The sequence below is a fragment of the Phocoena sinus genome, chromosome X (genome assembly GCF_008692025.1).
Source record: "Phocoena sinus isolate mPhoSin1 chromosome X, mPhoSin1.pri, whole genome shotgun sequence".
NCBI classification, from domain to species: Eukaryota; Metazoa; Chordata; class Mammalia; order Artiodactyla; family Phocoenidae; genus Phocoena; species Phocoena sinus.
In genome coordinates this window covers 107,705,483-107,730,540 of record NC_045784.1, presented here as the reverse complement: position 1 = coordinate 107,730,540, position 25,058 = coordinate 107,705,483, and positions in this window count along the sequence as shown.

The following is a 25,058-nucleotide window of genomic DNA, read 5'->3' as shown; positions in this document are numbered from 1 at the left end:
AAATCAATTACAGGAAAAAAAAACCGTAAGAAACACAAACACATGGAGGCTAAACAATATGCTACTAAATAACCAAGAGATCACTGAAGAAGTCAAAGAGGAAATCAAAAAGTACTTAGAGACAAATTACAGTGAAAACACGATGATCCAAAACCTATGGGATGGAGCAAAAGCAGTACTAAGAGGGAAGTTTATAGCAATACAAGCCTACCTCAAGAAACAAGAAGAATCTCAGATAAACTGTCTAACCTTACACGTAAAGGAACTAGAGAAAGAAGAACAAACAAAACCCAAAGTTAGCAGAAGGAAAGAAATCATAAAGATCAGAGCAGAAAGAAATGAAATAGAAACAAAGAAAACAATAACAAAGATCAATAAAACTAAAAGCTGGTTCTTTGAGAAGATAAACAAAATTGATAAACCATTTGTCAGACTCATCAAGAAACAGAGGGAGAGGACTCAAATCAATAAAATTAGAAATGAAAAAGGAGAAGTTACAACAGACACGCAGAAATACAAAGCATCCAAAGAGACTACTACAAGCAACACTATGCCAATAAAATGGACAACCTGGAAGAAATGGACAAATTCTTAGAAAGGTATAACCTTCCAAGACAGAACCAGGAAGAAATAGAAAATACGAACAGGCCAATCATAAGTAATGAAACTGTGATTAAAAATCTTCAAACAAACAAAAGTCCAGGACCAGCTGGCTACACAGGTGAAGTCTATCAAACATTTAGAGACGAGCTACCACCCATCTTTCTCAAACTCTTCCAAAAAATTGCAGAGGAAGGAACACTCCCAGACTCATTCTATGAGGCCACCATCACCCTGATACCAAAACCAAAGATACTACAAAAAAAGAAAATTACAGAACAATACCACTGATGTATATAGATAAAAAATCCTCAACAAAATACTAGCAAACAGAATCCAACAACACATTAAAAGGATCATACACCATAATCAAGTGGGATTTATCCCAGAGATGCCAGGATTCTTCAATATACGCAAATCAATCAATGTGATATGCCATATTAATAAATTGAAGCAGAAAAACCGTATGATTATATCAATAGATGCAGAAAAAGATTTTGACAAAATTCAACACCCATTTATGATAAAAATTCTCCAGAAAGTCACCACAGAGGTAACTTACCTCAACATAATAAAGGCCATATATGACAAACCCACAGCAAACATCATTCTCAATGGTGAAAACATTTCCGCTAAGACCAGGAACAAGACAAGGATGTCCATTCTCACCACTATTGTTCCACATAGTTTTGGAAGTCCTAGCCATGGCAATCAGAGAAGAAAAAGAAATAAAAGGAATACAAATTGGAAAAGAAGAAGTAAACCTGTCACTGTTTGCATATGACAGGATACTTTATATAGAGAATCCTAAAGATGTCACCAGAAAACTACTAGAGCTAATCAATGAACTTGGTAAAGTTGCAGGATATAAAATTAATGCACAGAAATCTCTTGCATTCCTATACACTAATGATGAAAAATCTGAAAGTGAAAGTAAGGAAACACTCCCATTTACCATTGCAACAAAAAGAATAAAATACCTAGGAATAAACCTACCTACGGAGACAAAAGACCTGTATGCAGAAAACTGTAAGACGCTGCTGAAAGAAATTAAAGATTATACAAACAAATGGAGAGATATACCATGTTCTTGGATTTGAAGAATCATTATTGTGAAAATGACTCTACTACCCAAAGCGATCTACAGATTCAATGCAATCCCTATCAAATTACCAATGGCATTTTTTACAGAACTACAACAAAAAACATTAAAATTTGTATGGAGACACAAATGACCCCGAATAGCCAAAGCAGTCTTGAGGGGAAAAAACGGAGATGGAGGAATCAGACTCCCTGACTTCAGACTATACTACAAAGCTATAGTATTCAACACGTTATGGTACTGGCACAAAAACAGAAATATAGATCAATGGAACAGGATAGAAAGCCCAGAGGTAAACCCACACACCTATGGTCAAGTATTACATGTTGTATTATATAGTGTAATAGAGCACTATTTACAATAGCCAGGTCATGGAAGCAACCTAAATGCCCATTGACAGACGAATGGATAAAGAAGTTGTGGTACATATATACAATGTAATATTACTCAGCCATAAAAAGGAATGAAATTGGGTCATTTGTTGAGACATGGATGGATCTAGAGACTGCCATACAGAGTGAAGTAAGTCAGAAAGAGAAGAACAAATATCGTATATTAACGCATATATGTGGAATCTAGAAAGATGGTACAGATGAACCAGTTTGCAGGGCAGAAATAGAGACACAGATGTAGAGAACAAACGTATGGACACCAAGGGGTGAAAGTGACAGGGTGTGTGTGTGTGATGATTTGGGAGATTGGAATTGACACATATACAGTTATATGTATAAAATAGATAACTAATAAGAACCTGCTGTTTAAAAAAATAAATAAAATATAAAAAAATAAAATCTACATGTGGTTTTTCCCCACAGCCCCCTCAGTGGGCATTTCTTAGCAAGTCAAGGGTGAAAGCATGTGCAGCAGTAAACTTGTTCCAAAGCTCAGGAGTGTCAATCAAATAATGATCCCCTGTCACTCCAAAAAGAGTGTTGGTGAATATCGAGAAATTGGAACCCATAGAAATTGTTGCTGGGAATGTAAAATGGTGTGGCCACTGTGAAAAACAGTTTGACGGTTCCTAAATAAGCTTAAAATAAAATTACCAAATGGCCCAGCATTTTCAACTCTTACATGTATACCCAAAGAACTGTATGCAGGTGTTCAAATAAAAACTTGTACACACACGTACACACACACACACACACACACACACACACACACAAATAAGTGCCCTTTCTGAGGGTTTCTTTGGGTCTTATTTATGGTGAGAAAATATTTGCAAATGAAGCAACTGACAAAGGATTAATCTCCAAAATTTACAAGCAGCTCATGCAGCTCAATAACAACAAAAAAAACAACCCAATCCAAAAATGGGCAGAAGACCTAAATAGACATTTCTCCAAAGAAGATATACAGTTTGCCAACAAACACATGAAAGAATGCTCAACATCATTAATCATTAGAGAAATGCAAATCAAAACTACAATGAGATATCATCTCACAACAGTCAGAGTGGCCATTATCAAAAATCGAGAAACAATAAATGCTGGAGAGGGTGTGGAGAAAATGGAACACTCTTGCACTGCTTCTGGGAATGTGAATTGGTACAGCCACTATGGAGAACAGTATGGAGGTTCCTTAAAAAACTACAAATAGAACTACCATATGACCCAGCAATCCCACTACTGGGCATATACCCTGAGAAAACCATAATTCAAAAAGAGTCATGTACCAAAATGTTCATTGCAGCTCTATTTACAATAGCCAGGACATGGAAGCAACCTAATGTCCATCATCGGATGAATGGATAAAGAAGATGTGGCACATATATACAATGGAATACTACTCAGCCATAAAAAGAAATGAAATTGAGTTATTTGTAGTGAGGTAGATGGACCTAGAGTCTGTCATACAGAGTGAGGTAGGTCAGAAAGAGAAAGACAAATACCATATGCTAACACATATATATGGAATCTAAGAAAAAAAATGTCATGAAGAACTGAGGGGTAAGATGGGAATAAAGACACAGTTCTACTAGAGAAGGGACTTGAGGATATGGGGAGTGGGAAGGGTAAGCTGTGCCAAAGTGAGAGAGTGGCATGGACATATATACACTACCAAACGTAAAATAGATAGCTAGTGGGAAGCAGCTGCATAGCACAGGGAGATCAGCTCGGTGCTTTGTGACCACCTAGAGGTTGGGATAGGGAGGGTGGGAGGGAGGGAGACGCAAGAGGGAAGAGATATGGGAACATATGTATATGTATAACTGATTCACTTTGTTATAAAGCAGAAACTAACACACCATTGTAAAGCAATTATACTCCAATAAAGATGTAAAATAATAATAACAATAATAATTTAAGGTAGACCCTAATAAAGATGCAAGTAGCACTCTCTAGAACCGTACTGTATAATAGAATTTTCTGAAATGAGAGAAATGTCCTATATTTGTACTGACAATATCTTAACCATTAGCCATATGTGATGATTATCCACTTGAAATGCGGCTAATATGACTGAGGAACTAAAATTTTTATTTTATTTAAATAGCCACCTGCAGCTAGCAGCTACCACATTGTCCTTAGAAGATAAAATTTAAATTAAAAATTACATTTTTTTATTCAAAAAAAAAAGTGCCCTTAAGCCTGTATAAGAATGCGGCTTTTGATTCACAGAAACAGCCTGATCCCTCTCTCTCTCTCTCTCTCTTTCTCTCTCTCTCCCTCTCTGAGAGTGTATCTTTGTTTCAATATATTTTTGCTTTGTGCTTACGCTTAAAGGGGATGGTTTGCAATTCTTTGCTTACTATCGAGGGACCGAGATTGCTGGTCTGGGTCTTCCGCTGACCTCCTCGGTTGAAGCTATTTTGTTATGAGGCACGTCAACCCGGTGACAGAAAAGAGTAGTACAAAACAAGTAAAAAATTATTGACTTATTGAATGTCTCCTGCATTATCACTACTACATAAGATATTGTAAATGAGGTAAAAATATGTTCTGACTTGAGCAGCTTACATTCTTTTAGGGAAAATAAAAATAAATTATATCTAATGAATGTCTAACTGAAGAATATTTCCATTATTTTTTAGAACTTAATCAAAAGCAAAGACAGGTGAGAGGTAAGCAATCTAATCACAGAGGGTTTCTCAGAAGAGGTAGAACCACAGCCCTACTTTGAAGGAGATTTGAATAGGAAAATAAAACATGCTGTCACGTGAAATCCATTCCTAAAAGCTACTACAGTTAGAATTTCAAGGGATTTTTATTTTCATAACTTATCTTCCTATATTGCTTGATTTCATTTTACAAATAACATGATTTTACTAAACAATAACACTTTAAAGCAAAACAAAAAATGTCTCAGAGATCTAAAGCAATATCCAGACTATTAGAGGCTAAAACAAGCTGAAACCCCTGCCTCAGGGTCATAGAAATTAAGAAGGAATTGTTTTTCCAGTGGAATTAACTTAGGTAACAGTCATAGACCTTTTATTCACCTTTGGCTATTGGCTAAAGCCATATAGAAAATTGTTACCAAAGCCTGGCTTCAAAATCATATTTTCCCTCTGTTTTTACTCTGTATAGCCACCTCATTTTTATATGACTCTGGGTATTTTTTTGTTTGGTTGTTTTCTTTTCTTTCTTCTCTCTCTCTTTTTTTTCTTTTTTTGGGGCTCTGTTTTATGTATTTTTAACTGGTCAGATAACTTTGGACTGAAGGTTCTGTACTGAGACTCAAACGCTCTCTAGGGAGCTTCAGCTGACATTACATATGGAATGTCCAGTTGCTGCATGGCTTGTGCTCAGAGCTATGTAGGACCACTGGGAGCTTTTCAACTGCTACGAAAGTAGCCAATACCTTTTCTCTCTTCAGTGCTAACAATGGCTTGCAATACACTTTATTTATTTTTTTAACATCTTTATTGGAGTATAATTGCTTTACAATGGCGTGTTAGTTTCTGCTTTATAACAAAGTGAATCAGTTATACATATACATATATCCCCATATCTCTTCCTTCTTGTGTCTCCCTCCCTCCCACCCTCCCTATTCCACACCTCTAGGTGGTCACAAAGCACAGAGCTGATCTCCCTGTGCTATGCGCTGCTTCCTACTAGCTATCTATTTTACGTTTGGTAGTATATATCAGTCCATATCACTCTCTCACTTTGTCTCAGCTTACCCTTCCCCCTCTCCATGTCCTCAAGTCCATTATCTATGTCTGCAGCTTTATTCCTGTCCTGCCCCTAGGTTCTTCATAACCATGTTTTTTTTAGATTCCATATATATGTGTTAGTACACGGTATTTGTTTTTCTCTTTCTGACTTACTTCACTCTGTATGACAGGCTCTAGGTGCATCCACCTCACTACAAATAACTCAATTTCGTTTCTTTTTATGGCTGAGTAATATTCCACTGTATATATGTGCCACTTCTTCTTCATCCATTCATCTGTCAATGGACACTTAGGTTGCTTCCATGTCCTGGCTATTGTAAATAGAGCTGCAATGAACATTGTGGTACATGACCCTTTTTGAATTATGGTTTTCTCAGGATATATGCCTAGGAGTGGGATTGCAGGGTCATATGGTAGTTCTATTTTTACTTTTTTAAGGAACCTCCATACTGTTCTCCATAGTGACTGTATCAATTTACCTTCCCACCAACAATGCAAGAGGGCTCCCTTTTCTCCACACCTTCTCCTGCATTTACTGTTTCTAGATGTTTTGATGATAGCCATTCTGAGTGGTGTGAGGTGATATCTCATTGTAGTTTTGATTTGCATTTCTCTAATGATTACTGATGTTAAGCATTCTTTCATGTGTTTGTTGACAAACTGTATATCTTCTTTGGAGAAATGTTTATTTAGGTCTTCTGCCCATTTTTGGATTGGGTTGTTTGTTTTTTGGATATTGAGCTGCATGAGCTACTTGTAAATTTTGGAGATTAATCCTTTGTCAGTTGGTTCACTTGCAAATATTTTCTCCCATTCTGAGGGTTGTCTTTTGATCTTGTTTCGGTTTCCTTTGCTGTGCAAATGCTTTTAAGTTTCATTAGGTCCCATTTGTTTATTTTTGTTTTTATTTCCATTTCTCTAGGAGGTGTGTCAAAAAGGATCTTGCTGTGATTTATGTCATAGAGTGTTATGCCTATGTTTTCCTCTAAGAGTTTAATAGTGTCTGGGATTATATTTATGTCTTTAATCCATTTTGAGTTTATTTTGTGTATGGTGTTAGGAAGTGCTCTAATTAAATTCTTTTACAAGGAGCTGTCCAGATTTCCCAGCACCACTTATTGAAGAGGTTGCCTTTTCTCCATTGTATATTCTTGCCTGCGTTATCAAAAATAAAGTGACTATATGTGCATGGGTTTATCTCTGGGCTTTCTATCCCGTTCCATTGATCTATATTTTGGTTTTTGTGCCAGTACCATACTGTCTTGATAACTGCAGCTTTGTAGTATAGTCTGAAGTCCAGGAGCCTGATTGCTCCAGCTCTGTTTTTCTTTCTCAACATTGCTGTGCCTACGAAGGGTCTCTTGTGTTTCCATACAAATTGTGAAATTTTTTGTTCTAGTTCTGTGAAAAATGCCATTGGTACTTTGATAGGGATTGCATTCAATCTATAGGTTGCTTTGGGTAGTATAGTCATTTTCACAGTGTTGATTCTTCCAATCCAAGAACATGGTATATGTCTCCATCTGCTTGTATCATCTTTAATTTCTTTCATCAGTGTCTTATACTTTTCTGCATACAGGTCTTTTGTCTCCTCAGGTAGGTTTATTCCTAGGTATTTTATTCTTTTTGTCGCAATGGTAAATGGGAGTGTTTCCTTAATTTCTCTTTCAGCTTTTTCATCACTAGTTTATAGGGATGCAAGAGATTTCTGTGCATTAATTTTGTATCCTGCTACTTTACCAAATTCATTGATTAGCTCTAGTAGTTTTCTGGTAGCATCTTTAGGATTCTCTATGTATAGTATCATGTCATCTTGCAAACAGTGACAGTTTTACTTCTTCTTTTCCGATTTGTATTCATTTCCTTCCTTTTTCTTCTCTGATTGATGTGGCTAAAAGTTCCAAAACTATGTTAAATAATAGTGGTGAGAGTGGGAAACCTTGTCTTATTCCAGATCTTAGAGGAAATTGTTTCAGTTTTTCACCATTCAGAATGATGTTGGCTGTGGGTTTGTCATATATGGTCTTTATTATGTTGAGGAAAGTTCCCTTTATGCCTAATTTCTAGAGGGTTTTTTATATCATAAATGGTTTTGAATTTTGTTTAAAATTTTTCTGCATCTATTGAGAGGCTCATACGGTTTTTAACCTTCAATTTTTTAATATGGTGTATCACATTGATTGATCTGCTTATACTGAAGAATACTTGCATTCCTGGGATAAACTCCAATTGAACATGGTGTATGATCCTTTTAATGTGCTGCTGGAGTCAGTTTGCTAGTAATTAGTTGAGGATTTTTGCATCTTTGTTCATCAGTGATATTGGCCTGTAGTTTTCTTTCTTTGTGACATCTTTGTCTGGTTTTGGTATCAGGGTGATGGTGGCCTCATAGAATGAGTTTGGGAGTGTTCCTCCCTCTGCTATATTTTGGAAGAGTTTGAGAAGGATAGGTGTTAGCTCTTCTCTAAATGTTTGATAGAATTCACCTGTGAAGCCAGCTGGTCCTGGGCTTTTGTTTGTTGGAAGATTTTTAATCACAGTCTCAATTTCAGTGCTTGTGATCAGTCTGTTTATATTTTCTATTTCTTCATGGTTTGGTCTCGGAAGGTGTTGCTTTTCTAAAAATGTGTCCATTTCTTCCAGGTTTTCCATTTTATTGGCATATAGTTGCTTATAGTGATCTCGCATGATCCTTTGTATTTCTGCAATGTCAGTTGTTACTTCTCCTTTTACCTTTTTAATTCTACTGATTTGAGTCTTCTCCCTTTTTTTCTTCATGAGTCTGGCTAATGGTTTATCAATTTTATTTATCTTCTCAAAGAACCAGCTTTTAGTTTTATTGATGTTTGCAATTTTTTCCTTCACTTCTTTTTCACTTATTTCTGATCTGATATTTTTGATTTCTTTCCTTCTGCTAACTTTGGCGTGTTTTTGTTCTTCTTTCTCCAATTGCTTTAGGTGTAAGTTTAGATTGTTTATTTCAGATGTTTCTTGTTTCTTCATATAGGCTTGTATTGCTGTAAATTTCCCTCTTTGAACTGCTTTTGCTGCATCCCATATGTTTTGGGTTATCGTGTTTTCATTGTCATTTTTTTCTAGGTAATTTTCGATTTCCTCTGATTTCTTCAGTGATCTCTTGGTTATTAAGTAGTGTATAGGTTAGCCTCCATGTCTTTGCATTTTTCACAGATTTTTTTCCTGTAATTGGTATTTAGTCTCATAGAGTTGTGGTCGGAAAAGATACTTGATACAATTTCAATTTTCTTAAATTTACCAAGGCTTGATTTGTGACCCAGTGTATGATCTATCCTGTAGAATGTTCCATGAGAACTTGAGAAGAAAGTGTATTCTGTTGTTTTTGGATAGATTGTCTTATAAATATCAATTAAGTCCATCTTTTTTAATGTATCATTTAAAGCCCGTGTTTCCTTATTTATTTTCATTTTGGATCATCTGTCCATTGGTGAAAGTGGGGTGTTAAAGTCTCCTACTCTGATTGTGTTACTGTCGATATCCCCTTTTATGGCTGTTAGCATTTGCCTTATGTATTGAGGTGCTCCTATGTTGGGTGCATAATTATTTACAATTGTTATATCTTCTTCTAGGATTGATCCCTTTATCATTACGTAGTGTCCTTCTTTGTCTCTTGTAATAGTCTTTCTTTTAACGTCTTTTTTAGTGATATGAGAATTGCTACACCAGCATTCTTTTGATTTCCATTTGCATGGAATATCTTTCTCCATCCCCTCACTTTCAGTCTGTATGTGTCCCTAGGTTTAATGTGGGTCTCTGGTAGACAGCATATGGGTCTTGTTTTTGTATCCATTCAGCAAGCCTGGGTCTTTTTGTTGAAGCATTTAATCCATTCACATTTAAGGTAATTATCGATATGTAAATTCTTATTATCATTTTCTTAATTGTTTTAGGTTTGTTATTGTACGTCTTTTCCTTCTCTTGTGTTTCCTCCCTAGAGAAGTTCCTTTAGCATTTGTTGTAAAGCTGGTTTGGTGGTGCTGAATTCTCTTAGCTTTTGCTTGTCTGTAAAGGTTTTAATTTCTCCATTGAATCTGAATGAGATCCTTGATGGGTAGAGTAATCTTGGTTGTAGGTTTTTCTCCTTCATCACTTTAAATATGTCCTGCCAGTCCCTTCTGTCTTGCAGAGTTTCTGCTGAAAGATCAGCTGTTAACCTTATGGGGATTCCCTTGTATGTTATTTGGTGTTTTTCCCTTGCTGCTTTTAATATTTTTTCTTTGTATTTAATTTTTGATAGTTTGATTAATATGTGTCTTGTGTATTTCTCCTTGGAGTTATCCTGTATGGGACTCTCTGCACTTCCTGGACTTGATTAACTATTTCCTTTCCCATATGAGGTAAGTTTTCAACTATAATCTCTTCAAATATTTTCTCAGTCCCTTTCTTTTTCTCTTCTTCTTCTGAGACCCCTATAATTCGAATGTTGGTGTGTTTAATATTATCCCAGAAATCTCTGAGACTGTCCTCAATTCTTTTCATTCTTTTTTCTTTGTTCTGCTTTACAGTATTTATTTCCACTATTTTATCTTCCAGGTCACTTGTCCATTCTTCTGCCTCATTTACTCTGCTATTGATTCCTTCTAGAGAATTTTTAATTCTATATATTGTGTTGTTCATCATTGTTTGTTTGGCCTTTAGTTCTTCTAGGTCCTTGTTAAACATTTCTTGTATTTTCTCCATTCTGTTTCCAAGATTTTGTATCATCTTTACTATTATTACTCTGAATTCTTTTTCAGGTATACCGCCTATTTCCAGTTCATTTATTTGGTCTGGTGGATTTTTACCTTGCATCTTCATCTGCTGTGTATTTCTCCGTCTTCTCATTTTGCTTAACTTACTGTGTTTGGGTTTCCTTTTTGTAGGCTGCAGTTTCGTAGTTCCTGTTGTTTTTGGTGTCTGCCCCCAGTGGCTAAGGTTGGTTCAGTAGGCTGTGTAGGCTTCTTGGTGGAGGGGACTAGTGCCTGTGTCCTGGTAGATGAGGCTGGATCTTGTCTTTATGGTGGGCAGGTCCGTGCCCAGTGGTGTGTTTTAGGGTGTCTCTGACCTTATTATGATTTTAGGCCATCTCTCTGCTAATGGGTGGGGTTGTGTTCCTGTCTTGCTAGTTGTTACCCATAGGGTGTCCAGCACTGTAGCTTGCTGGTTGTTGAGTGGAGCTGTGTCTTAGCATTGAGATGGAGATCTCTGGGAGAGCTTTTGCCATTTAATATTACATGGAGCCAGAAGGTCTCTGGTGGACCAGTGTCCTGAACTCGGCTCTACCACCTCAGAGGCACAGTCCTGACACTCGGCCAGAGCACCAAGATCCTGTCAGCCACAAGCTCAGAGGAAAAGGGAGAAGGAAAGAAAGAAAGAAAGAAAAATGTAAAGTAAAATAAGATAATTATAATAAAATTTAAAAATAATTATTGAAAATTTAAAAGTAATAAAAAAAAGAAAGTAAGAAGAGTACAACCAAACTAAAAAACAAATCCACCAATGATAACAAGTGCTAAAAACTATACAAAAAAGGAAAGACAGAATCCAAAGACAAATGGTAAAAGCAAAACTATACAGACAAAATCACAAAAAGAAGCATACACATACACACTCACAAAAAGAGAAAAAGGAAAAATATATACATATCGTTGCTCCCAAAGTCCACCACCTCAATTTTTGGATGATTCCTTGTATATGCAGGTGTTCCACAGATGCAGGGTACATAAAGTTCATGGTGGAGATTTAATCTGCTGCTCCTGAGGCTGCTGGGAGAAATTTCCCTTTCTCTTCTTTGTTCGCACAGCTCCTGGGGTTCACCTTTGGATTTGGCCCTGCCTCTGCATGTAGGTCGCCTGAGGGCATCTTTTCATTGCTCAGACAGGACCGCATTAAAGGAGCAGCTGATTAGGGGCTCTAGCTCACTCAATCCGGGCAGAGAGAGGGTAGGGAATGTAGGGCTAGCCTGCATTGTCAGAGACCGTTGTGACATTGCAACAGCCTAAGGTGTGCCATGTGTTCTCCCGGGGAAGTTGTCCCTGGATCACAGGACCCTGGCAGTGGCGGGCTGCACAGGCTCCTGGGAGGGGAGTTGTGGATAGTGACCTACGCTTGCACACAGGCTTCTTGGTGGCTGCAGCAGCAGCCTTAGCATTTCATGACTATCTCTTGTGTCCGTGCTGATAGCTACGGCTCATGTCCATCTTTGGAATTGTTTAGGTGGTGCTCTGAGTCCCTTCTCCTCCATGCACCCCAAAACAATGGTGTCTTGCCTCTCAGGCAGGTCTAGTCTTTTTCCCGGACTCCCTCCATCTATCTCTGGCAGACTGGCTCCCTTCAGGCTGTGTTCACGCAGCCAACCCCAGTCCTCTCCCTGGGATCTGACCGAAGCCTGAGCCTCAGCTCCCAGCCCCTGCCCGCCCTGGCAGGTGAGCAGAGAAGCCTCTCAGGCTGGTGAGTGCCGGTCGGCACTGATCCTCTGTGTGGGAATCTCTCCGCTTTGCCCTCTGCACCCCTGTTGCTGCGTTCTCCTCCTCCGCTCCGAAGCTTCCCCCCTCTGCCACCCGCAGTCTCCGCCCGCGAAGGGGCTTCCTAGTGTGTGGGAACCTTTTCTCCTTCACAGCTCCCTCCCACTGGTGCAGGTCCCATCCCTATTCTTTTGTCTCTGTTTTTTCTTTTTTCTTTTGCTCTACCCAGGTATGTGGGGAGTTTCTTGCCTTTTGGGAAGTCTGAGGTCTTCTGCCAGCATTCAGTGGGTGTTCTGCAGGAGTTGTTCCACGTGTAGATGTATTTCTGATGTACCTGTGGAGAGGAAGGTGATCTCCGCATCTTACTCCTCTGCCATCTTGAAGTTCTCCCCTGCAGTTCACTTTAAATTCTCCTTATGATGACCCTTTGTATTATATCTGTAGTAAATATAAAGCAGTAGTGCCTGTTTTTGCTAAATTCATCAGACTTTATTTTTTTACTGGAGACAAAAATGTCCTCCATTCTTATATTTGGGTCCTTTTAGTTCTATTATGTAGGTTCCTGAAAGACTTTCCCAAGGGTCTTGGCTACCCAGTTGAAAGAATACCATTTCTATGTGTGCGTCTACTATGCACCATATCACACAATTGTTTGATTTTCATAAGATTAAAATAACAACAATTTTGATTTTCTGATGTCTCCTACTTTTATTTCCGATAAGTTTTCTCTGTGATTTTACTGGACTTGAGGAAACAGTAGGGGAAAGAAGTTTTGATTATGCAAATATAAAAATTATCAAAGTGGGGGTACATACCAGACAGATTTGATGAGAGCTCACAGTGCTTTTCAATATTTACTTCTTGTCACCAAATTAAATTTCAGATATATTTAGTAAGTGGATTACAACATTCAAACAAATAATAACTTTATGCAGCAAAACCTAATTATATTTGTTTAGTCTTGTACTTTGGGTCACTCACAGGAAACAGATTTGGAATCGCCAATATAAAGTTCTCAGTATTCATTATATTATACACTCTATTATTTGCTAACAGAAGCTACATTTTATAGTCTGAACTACTTTCCAAACCCAAGCTAAGATGTGATACATCTGCAAAGTCTTTTTTTTTCCTGTGGCTTAGGAGAATTCATAGGTGATGTTACTCAAGTTTCTCTTATAAAAAAATCTTACAGTACAAAATTAACTTAAAGATTTTGGGGAATATAATGTGGTTTAAATATAAATTCATTGCATGGCAATTACCTGACAGCATAGTGGAATATACCACCGTAATAGGAAATTGCAATAAAAGGAAAATTGATGCTATAGAGTCTTCAAAACTTAAAGGAATAAAGAGAACTTACTAAGCAAGTGTGCCATTATATGTCATCCCTGTGAGCTTAATATGTGCATTAATATAAGCATAAATATATTCAACATATCTGTCAAATATTTAAAGGGTACATATCTTAGATTAAATACCTCACCATTGGTTGGTTTGTTGTTAGGTATATATTTTATATACATATTTTATCCAAAGTTTAGAACACAGAACTAGCAATGTGAAACAAAAATTAAACCTCTAGTGTCTAGAAAATTAAACATACTAAAGGAGATTATGCCACGATTATTATTGGACTAAACGATAAGCATCCTAAGAATTCTTCTTTGGGGAATGTGAAATAATGTGTGGTATACTATTACCAGGGCTATAACTGCATTCTTGAGAATTGCAAAGTGTGCTGCTGATAAAGATCTTCCATGTTTGCAAGTCAGAGAACACAAATCTATTGTCATTTTTGCTGAAAACATATTTTTAACCAAAATCTCTGAAATTGCTCACTCCCGCACATAGATCTATTGAAGATTATTTTGAAAATTGTGCCACTGACTTCTTAGATAGCTCATACTACATTATGTGCAAGTGCAAGAGAAGGAAATGAAGAAAAGGAAGAATATGGAAGGTGATATTCAGTGTAAAGTTTTCTAACCCTTCTGTTCTAAATATGTAACCATCTTTTGCTCTCTGGTATGTGTAAGATCAGATAGGATCTAGAAGGTAGTAAGAGAAAATGGTAAGAAGCACAGTGAAAAGCAGCCTCTACTCAAAGAGAAAATGTCAAATGTCTAATTCTTCTGAAAATTTTGGAGGAGACAAAAAATAAATGTCTGGTCAAAGGCCAAGCTCCACAAATATTTATTCCATTGTATATATGTTTTATTTTGTTCTGAAACTTAAAACAACTCTGTAAAAGCCACTGAATCACAAAGGGAGAACTGACAACTGCCAGAAGGTCAAAATTGATGACGAGTACTTTAGAGAAAGTAGTTTATAACCACCTATTTTTTTCCGATTTCTGAACTACTGACATTTTGTTTATGATGGAACTCCACTTAATACTATAAAGTTCAATTTTACTACTTGTGAATTCTAGATGTGATTTTAGATAAAACTTGGTGTTTGCAAAGCCCTTTTTAATGTTATTTATCAATTCTTCCCTCTTTAAAGAGGCAAGTAGAAAATAAGAACACATCTAACTAAACTAGAATCATGGGAAATAGCAGTGGTAATCTAGCCAGCTAAGGATAAAAGTAGAAATGTTCTAACTTATTTAGGTAGGAAGCTACTGAAATTTTCACTTAGCATGTCTCGACATAGTGGTTAGGAGTAATGGCTCAGGAATTACCTGTGTGCTCTTAGATAGGTTATTTATCTTCTCTGAACTTCAGCTTCTTCATCTGTAAAATAAGGATAATAATATTGCCAACCTTATGGGGTTGTTGTGAGAATTAAATAAAATAATGCATGTAAAATACCTAGCACCATGCCTGGTAAATAGTAATTATTCAATACACTTGTTACAGCATTTAGGAGGAAAGTTCCCAGATTAATAATATAGCTTTGGGAGTAGCACTTGTTTTCATTATTGAAAATTTGGGAGCGACTACTATCAATAACTGTAGGTGGATATCTTGAGGAGAACACCTTAGAATATTTTGGAGCATTTGGGCACATGAAGAAGTAATACAACTGCCACATCTATATGTCTCCAATCCTAAAGTAATGAATTCTATGAGATAGAGAATATGTATTTTTAAAAATCAGAGAAAATTTTCTACTAAAATAAGGATGTCTGACAGGGTACAAAGTTTACAAAGTGGAGTTGAAGAATTTGTTTTCTTATAAAATGACATTTTTTTCTTTTTTGAATGTTTCTCACTGGGGATATAAATCACTCTCTAGACTGAGAAGTAATGATCATTCAGATATAGTGATGAGAATGGGGTTGAGTCTAAACTGGTATATTTGAAAAGATTTCACTATGCTTAATTTCTTATTATTTTATTCTAATGAAACTTTTTAACTTCTTCTACACTTGTTTTCCCCTCAACAAAGTTGAGCTACCCTTTCTTCTCTCTAATCAACCACAATCGACTTCTCAACATTAAGTCATCGTTGGATGTATTTTGTAAAGTGCAGTATGTGAAAAGGGCAGTATATTAATTTGAGTTATGCCAAGAATTGATCAGAAAAAATGTACTTGAAGAAGGGGGAGTATGTTCTAGTCCCAGCTATGCCACTAACTCATTTGTGTAAATTGAGATGAGCCATTTGATCTCTTTAAACTTGAATTCCCCAACTGTAAAATGAAGGAATTTAATATAGTCATCTTTCTGGTTTTATGATTCTAGAAGCAGAATTCAGAATTAATGTTGTTCATTTTTAGATGGAATTACGTATACTACTGTTCAAACCATGTTTGTTTTAGACCTGTTACCTAGTCCTTTAAAATCTTATTTAATATAGCCTATTGATAGATATGGAATTTAGTTCTGTCTCCAAAATGGGAAAGTGCTACGATCTGAATGTTTATGTCCCTCCCCAATTCATATGTTGAAAACCTAATGCCCAAGGTAATGGTATCAGAAGGTAGAGTCTTTGGGAGGTGATTAGGTCATCATGAGTGAGATTCGTGCCCTTATAAAAGAGGCCCCAGAGAACTAGCTCATCCCTTACACCATATGAGGACATAGTGAAAACTTGGCAGTCTGCATCTTAGAAGAGCAGCTTCTTCAGAACTCCATCATACTTGGCACCTTGATTTTGGACTTCCAGCCTCCAAAACTGTGAGAAATAACTGTTTGCTGTTTATAGGCCACACAATCTGTGGTATTTTGTTATAGCAGCCTGAATGGACTGAAATAAAAAGATATAATATATGCCCCTCTATTATCAAGAGAGAAAAAACAAACAGCTAATTATTATCACAGTCCTAGTGTATGAACATAGTCTTTCATCTTCCCCATAAACTCCTCATATGAAAGTTTTGATGAACACACTTAAACTAAATATAGTACCTAGTGAATAATCTTTTGCCAACAGAACTGCTAAATAGTACATTCTGATGGGTAGGACTTGGTTCATGCCAGTAAGTTAACTCTTTTGAACTCAGTGGGTACAGCCCTCTCTGAATGGACTCAGGCAACAGATTAATATTTTTCTCACAGGTGAACAATCCGTTTGTCCACACATAATTAAAGTGTTATTTTACTAGTCATCTGACCAAAAATATGTCTATCTGCTCCTTGACAAATTGCTTACCTGATTCTTTGGCTAATATCTTACATAAGAAGCAGTTTAACTCTTTCTCTTTCTTCCTTTCTTCCTTCCTTCCTTCCTTCCTGCCTGCCTGCCTGCCTGCCTGCCTGCCTTTCTTTTTCTCTTTCTTTCTTATTTTGTCTTACAGCATGCCTATTTCACTATTTACCTTACACATTTAGGAAATGCACAAATATATTTACAGGACCTGAACTTTTTGTTTTTTCTTAACATCTTTATTGGGGCATAATTGCTTTACAATTGTTTGTTAGTTTCTGCTTTATAACAAAGTGAATCAGTTATACATATGTTCCCATAACTCTTCCCTCTTGCGTTTCCCTCCCTCCCACCCTCCCTATCCCACCCCTCCAGGCGGTCACAAAGCACCGAGCTTATCTCCCTGTACTATGCGGCTGCTTCCCACTAGCTATCTACCTTACGTTTGGTGGTGTATATATGTCCATGCCTCTCTCTCGCTTTGTCACAGCTTACTCTTCCCCCTCCCCATATCCTCAAGTCCGTTCTCTAGTAGGTTTGTGTCTTTATTACTGTCTTACCCCTAGGTTCTTCATGACATTTTTTTTCTTAAATTCCATATATATATGTGTTAGCATACGGTATTTGTCTTTCTCTTTCTGACTTACTTCACTCTGTATGACAGACTCTAGGTCCATCCACCTCATTACAAATAGCTCAATTTCGTTTCTTTTTATGGCTGAGTAATATTCCATTGTACATATGTGCCACATCTTCTTTATCCATTCATCCGATGATGGGCACTTAGGTTGATTCCATCTCCGGGCTATTGTAAATAGAGCTTCAATGAACATTTTGGTACATGACTCTTTTTGAATTATGGTTTTCTCAGGGTATATGCCCAGTAGTGGGATTGCTGTGTCATATGGTGGTTCTATTTGTAGTATTTTAAGGAACCTCCATACTGTTCTCCATAGTGACTGTACCAATTCACATTCCCAGAAGCAGTGCAAGAGTGTTCCCTTTTCTCCACACCCTCTCCAGCATTTATTGTTTCTAGATTTTTTGATGATGACCATTCTGACTGGTGTGAGATGATATCTCATTGTAGTTTTGATTTGCATTTCTCAAATGATTAATGACGTTGAGCATTCTTTCATGTGTTTGTTGGCAGTCTGTATATCTTCTTTGGAGAAGTGTCTATTTAGGTCTTCTGCCCATTTTGGATTTGGGTTTTTTGTTTTTTTGTTATTGAGCTGCATGAGCTGCTTGTAAATTTTGGAGATTAATCTTTTGTCAGTTGCTTCATTTGCAAATATTTTCTCCCATTCTGAGGGTTGTCTTTTGGTCTTGATTATGGTTTCCTTTGCTGTGCAAAAGCTTTGAAGTTTCATTAGGTCCCATTTGTTTATTTTTGTTTTTATTTCCATTTCTCTAGGAGATGGGTCAAAAAGGATCTTGCTGTGATTTATGTCATAGAGTGTTCTGCCTATGTTTTCCTCTAAGAGTTTGATAGTTTCTGGCCTTACATTTAGGTCTTTAATCCATTTTGAGCTTATTTTTGTGTATGGTGTTAGGGAGTGATCTAATCTCATACTTTTACATGTACCTGTCCAGTTTTCAGACCTGGACTTTTTATTGAGATCTAACCTACATACAGTAAAATGCATCTTCAGTGTTCCATCTGATGTTTAGACAGCTGTATAAATCCATGTAATCACCATCTAAAACAAAATGCAGAAGAACGTTTCCATCATTCCAGAAGTTTCTTTCATGTCCCTTTCCTGTTTATTCTCCCTGCACCTAGAGGGAGTGGCTTTCTAATTTTTATCACCATAAACTGATTTGCCAGCTCAAAAATATTATTTAAATGTAATCATTTAGTATGAGTTCATTTATGCCTAACTTCTTTGGTTTTGAGACTTATCCAAGCTAGTGCTCATTTTGTTAGTCCATTCCTTTTTACTGCTGAATAGTATCCCATTGTATAAAAGTAGCATGTGTTGTTAATCAATTCTCCTGTTGATGGACCTTGGTGTTGCTTCCATTTGGGGGCTATTATTAATAAATATGTTATGAAGATTGTTGTGCAAAGCTTGTGTATTTATATATGTGTGTGTGTTTATTTTACTATAGACTTGAAACTGCTTTTGGATGAAAAGGAAGTATGGCTCACATCATGTATAATGGTAACAATAAACGAAAAACACTAGGCTTCTTATATTAATTTCAAACAAAGCAGACTAAGAAAAAGGAAAATTATTAGGGATAAAGGTGGAATTACATGATGATGAAGTGTCAGCTTGCCAAAAAATAGCAAGCCTTAATGTGTTCACATCTAACAAGAGAGCATCAAAATATATAAAGCAAAAACTCATAGAACTGTAATAAAAAATAGATAAATCCATTATTATAGCTAGGAACTTCAACAGTATTCTTTCAGTAACTGATAAATCAAGCAAGCAGAACATCAGTAAGCATATAGTTGACCTGAATAGCACTATCAATCAACTTGATCTTATTGATATTTATAGAATACGCCAACTAACAACAGCATAATAAACATTCTTTTTAAGCTCACTAGGAACATTTGCCAAGATAGATCACATTCTGGGTCATAGTACTCACTTTAACAAATTTAAGAGAATATAAATCACACAAAGTCCTCAGAGTATAATGGAATTAAATGAGAAATTGATAAAACAGAGATAAAAAGAATACTGCCAAATATTTTGAAATTAAACAACACATTAATTCAATATTTCAATCAATTTAATTAATAAATGAAATGTGTCAAGTAATGTCTCAAGAGAAATTAAAAATAATTTGAACTAGTGTACCTGAAACTAACACAACATTGTAAATCAACTATACTTCAATAATAAAAAATAATTTGAACTAAATGAAAATGTAACTTATCAAAGCTTACAGGATGCAGCAAAAGCAGTACTTAGAGATAAATTTATAGCATTGAATGCGTATATTAGAAAAGAAGAAAGACCTAAGATCAATAAACTTAGCTTATACCATAGGAGGCAAGAGAAATAAGAAAAGTTGAAGATTAAAGCAACCAAAGGAAAGAAATAATAAAAATTAGAGTATAATTTCAAAGACATTGAAAGCAGGAAAACAATAGAGGAAATCCATGAAAATAAATGCTCGTTCTTTTAAAAGATCAATTTAATTGATAAACCTCTAGCCTAACTAACCCAGAAAAAAAAGTAGTCACAAAACAATGATATAAAAAAAAATACAGTCATTACCATTACCTTAAAATGATAATAAAAGTGCTATATACAGCTCTATGCTCACAAGTTTTACAATTTGATGAAATTAACCTACTCCTTGAAAGACACAAACTACCAATACTCACAAGGAAAAAATAGAAAATCTGAACAGGCATAGGTCTATAAATAAGTTGAATTAAAAATGAAAAAATTACAAAGAAGGAAAGCTCTCATCTCAGAGAAATTATATCAAATGTTATGGAAGGAATAATAACAATTCTCCATAATCTCTTCCAGATGACAGAAGGAGAGGAAACATTTCCTAACTCACTTGATATATGAAGCAGATATTACCCTATACCAAAACCAGATAAAGATGTTAAATAAAGAAATGTATAGACTGCTATCTATCATGAGCACAGATGCAAAAATCTTCAACAAACTATCAGGAAATCGAATCCAGCAATGTATACAAATAATTTTGCACCATTTTCAATAGAATTTACTGGAGTTTTTTCAGTTCATTTCAACATTTGAACATCATTCAATGTAATTCAACACAACAATATATTTAAGAAGAATCATAATCATACAATTGATACAGAAAAAGCATTTGACAAAATCCAACATCCATTCTGAAAAAAGTTTCAGCATACTCAGAATAGAGAGGAACTTCCTTAATTTGATTTTTAAAAAACCAACAAAAGCCCTACAGCTACTTAATGGTAAGAAACTGATCTCTTGACCCTAAAACTTGGAATAGAGTATAAAAAAACATGAAACAGTTCTAAATGCACATTTCTAAGTTAAAAAAAACCAGTCAAAGAAGGTTACACACTTCATTTACTTTTTTTAACATTTATATATTTAATTTCAGTGGTAGGTGCAAGGCTTTTTTTTTTAACATCTTTATTGGAGTATAATTGCTTTACAATGGTGTGTTAGTCTCTGCTGTATAGCAAAGTGAATCAGCTATACATATACATATATTCCCATATCTCCTCCATCTTACATCTCTCTTCCATCCTCTCTATCCCACCCTTCTAGGTGGTCACAAAGCACCGAGCTGATCTCCCTGTGCTATGTGGCTGCTTCCCACTAGCTATATATTTTACATTTGGTAGTGTATATATGTCCATGCCACTCTCTCACTTCGTCCCAGCTTGCCCTTCCCCCTCTTTTGTCCTCAAGTCCATTCTCTAATAGGTCTGTGTCTTTATTCCTGTCCTGCCCATAAGTTCATCAGAACCATTTTTTTTCTTTTTTTTAGATTCTATACATATGTGTTAGCATGCGGTATTTGTTTTTCTCTTTCTAACTTACTTCACTCTGTATGACAGACGCTAGGTCCATCCACCTCACTACAAATAACTCAATTTTGTTTCTTCTTATGGCCAAGTAATATTCCATTGTATATATGTGCCACATCTTCTTTATCCATTCATCTGTCGATGGACACTTAGGTTGCTTCCATGTCCTGGCTACAGTAAATAGAGCTGCAATGAACATGGCGGTACATGACTCTTTTTGAATTATGGTTTTCTCAGGGTATATGCCCAGTAGTGGGGTTGCTGGGTGGTATGGTAGCTCTATTTTTAGTTTTTTAAGGAACCTCCATACTGTTCTCCATAGTGGCTGTATCAATTTACATTCCCACCAAAAGTGCAAGAGGGTTCCCTTTTCTCCATACCCTCTGCACCATTTATTACTTGCAGACTTTTTGACTATGGCCATTCTGACCGCTGTGAGGTGATACCTCATTGTAGTTTTCATTTGCATTTCTCTAATGATTAGTGATGTTGAGCATCTTTCATGTATTTGATGGCAATCTGTATATCTTCTTTGCAGAAATGTCTATTTAGGTCTTCTGTCCATTTTTGGATTGGGTTGTTTGTTTTCTCTGATACTGAGCTGCATGAGCTGCTTGTATATGTTGGAGGTTAATCCTTTGTCAGTTGCTACATTTGCAAATATTTTCTCCCATTCTGAGGGATGTCTTTTCGTCTTCTTTATGGTTTCCTTTGTGGTACAAAAGCTTTTAAGTTTCATTAGGTCCCATTTGCTTATTTTTGTTTTTATCTCTCTTTCTCTAGGAGGTGGGTCAAAAAATATCTTGTTGTGATTTATGTAAGAGTGTCCTGCCTATGTTTTCTTCTAAGAGTTTTATAGTGTCTGGGCTTATATTTAGGTCTTTAATCCATTTTGAGTTTATTTTTGTGTATGGTGTTAGGGAGTGTTCTAATTTCATTCATTTACATGGAGCTGTCCAGTTAACCCAGCACCACTTATTAAAGAGGCTATCTTTTCTCCATTGTATATTCTTGCCTCCTTTATCAAAGATAAGGGGACCATATGTGCATGGGTTTATCTCTGGGCTTTCTATCCTGTTCCATTGATTTATATTTCTGTTTTTGTGCAGGTACCATACTGTTTTGATGACTGTAGCTTGTAGTATAGTCTGGAGTCAGAGCCTGATTCCTCCAGCTCCATTTTTCTTTCTCAAGAAAATGCTTTGGCTATTTGGGATCTTTTGTGTTTGGCTATTTGGGATCTTTTGTGTTTCCATACAAATTGTGAAATTTTTTGTTCTATTTCTGTGAAAAATACCAGTGGTAGTTTGATAGGGATTGCATTGAATCTATAGATTGCTTTGGGTACTAGGGTTATTTTCACAATGTTGATTCTTCCAATCCAAGAACATGGTATATCTCTCCATCTGTTTGTATCATCTTTAATTTCTTTCATCAGTGTCTTATAATTTTCTCCATACAGGGCTTTTGTCTCCTTAGGTAGGTTTATCCTAGGTATTTTATTTTTTTGTTGCAATGGTAAATGGGAGTGTTTTCTTGATTTCACTTTCAGATTTTTCATCATTAGTATATAGGAATGCCAGAGATTTCTGTGAATTAATTTTGTATCCTGCTACTTTACCAAATTCATTGATCAGCTCTAGTAGTTTTCTGGTAGCACCTTTAGGATTTTCTATGTATAGTATCATGTCATCTGCAAACAGTGACAGCTTTACTTCTTCTTTTCTGATTTGGATTCCTTTTGTTTCTTTTTCTTCTCTGATTGCTGTGGCTAAAACTTCCAAAACTATTTTGAATAATAGTGGTGAGAGTGGGTAACCTTGTCTTGTTCCTGATCGTAGTGGAAATGGTATCAGTTTTTCACCATTGAGGAAAATGTTGGCTGTGGGTTTGTCATTTATGGCCTTTATTATGTTGTGGTAAGTTCCCTCTATGCCTATTTTCTGGAGGGTTTTTATCATAAATGGGTGTTAAATTTTGTTTTAAGCTTTATCTGCATCTATTGAGATGGTGATATGCTTTTTATCCTTCAATTTGTTAATATAGCTTATCACATCAATTGATTTACATATATTGAAAAATCCTTGCATTCCTGGGATAAGCCACACTTGATCATGGTGTATGATTCTTTTGATGTGCTGTAGATTCTGTTTGCTAGTATTGTGTTGACGATTTTTGTGTCTATGTTCATCAGTGATATTGGCCTATAGTTTTCTTTTTTGGTGACATCTTTGTCTGGTTTTAGTATCAGGGAGATGGTGGACTTGTGCAATGAGTTTGGGAGTGTTCCTCCCTCTGCTATATTTTGGAAGAGTTTGAGAAGGATAGGTGTTTGCTCTTCTCTAAATGTTTGATAGAATTCGCCTGTGAAGCCATCTGGTCCTTGGCTTTTGTGTGTTGGAAGATTTTAAATCACAGTTTCAATTTCAGGGCTTGTGATTTGTCTGTTTATATTTTCTATTTCTTCCTGGTTCAGTCTCAGAAGGCTGTACCTTTCTAAGAATTTGTCCATTTCTTCCAGGTTGTCCATTTTATTGGCATATAGTTGCTTATGGTAATCTCTCATGACCCTTTGTATTTCTGCAGTGTCAGTTGTTACTTCTCCTTTTTCATTTATAATTTTATTGATTTGAGTCTTTTCCCTTTCTTTCTTGATGAGTCTGGCTAATGGTTTATCAATTTTGTTTATCTTCTCAAAGAACCAGCTTTTAGTTTTATTGATCTTTGCTATCGTTTCCTTCATTTCTTTTTCATTTATTTCTGATCTGATCTTTATGATTTCTTTCCTTCTGTTAAGTTTGGGGGGTTTTTTTGTTCTTCTTTCTCTAATTGCTTTAGGTGTAATTTTTGGTCGTTTATATGAGATTTTTCTTGTTTCTTGAGGTAGCATTGTATCACTATAAACTTCCCTCTTAGAACTGCTTTTGCTGCATCCCATAGGTTTTGGGTCATTGTGTTTTCATTGTCATTTGTCTCTAGGTGTTTCTTGAGTTCCTCTTTGATTTCTTCAGTGATCTCTTGGTTATTTAGTAGTGTATTGTTTGGCCTCCATGTGTTTTAATATTTTACAGTTTTTTTTCTGTAATTGAAATTTAGTCTCATAGAGTTGTGGTCAGAAAAGATGATTGATATGATTTCAGTTTTCCTAAATTTACCAAGGCTTGATTTGTGACCCATGATTTATTCTCTCTTAGAGAATGTTCCAAGCGCACTTGAGAAGAAAGTGTATTCTGTTGTTTTTGGATGGAATGTCCTATAAATATCAGTTAAGCCCATGTTTTTAATGTATCATTTAAAGCTTGAATTTCCTTATTTATTTTCATTTTGGATGATCTGTCCATTGGTGAAAGTGTTAAAATCCCTTACTATGATTGTGTTCCTGTCAATTTCCCCTTTTATAACTGTTAACATTTGCCTTATGTATTGAGGTGCTCCTATGTTGGGTGCACAAATACTTACAATTGTTATATCTTCTTCTTGGATTGATCCCTTGTTTATTACGTAGTGTCCTTCTTGATCTCTTGTAACAGTCTTTGTTTTAAAGTCTATTTTGTCTGATATGAGAATTGCTACTCCAGCTTTCTTCTGATTTCCATTTGCATGGAATATCTTTTTCCATCTCCTCACTTTCAGTCTGTATGT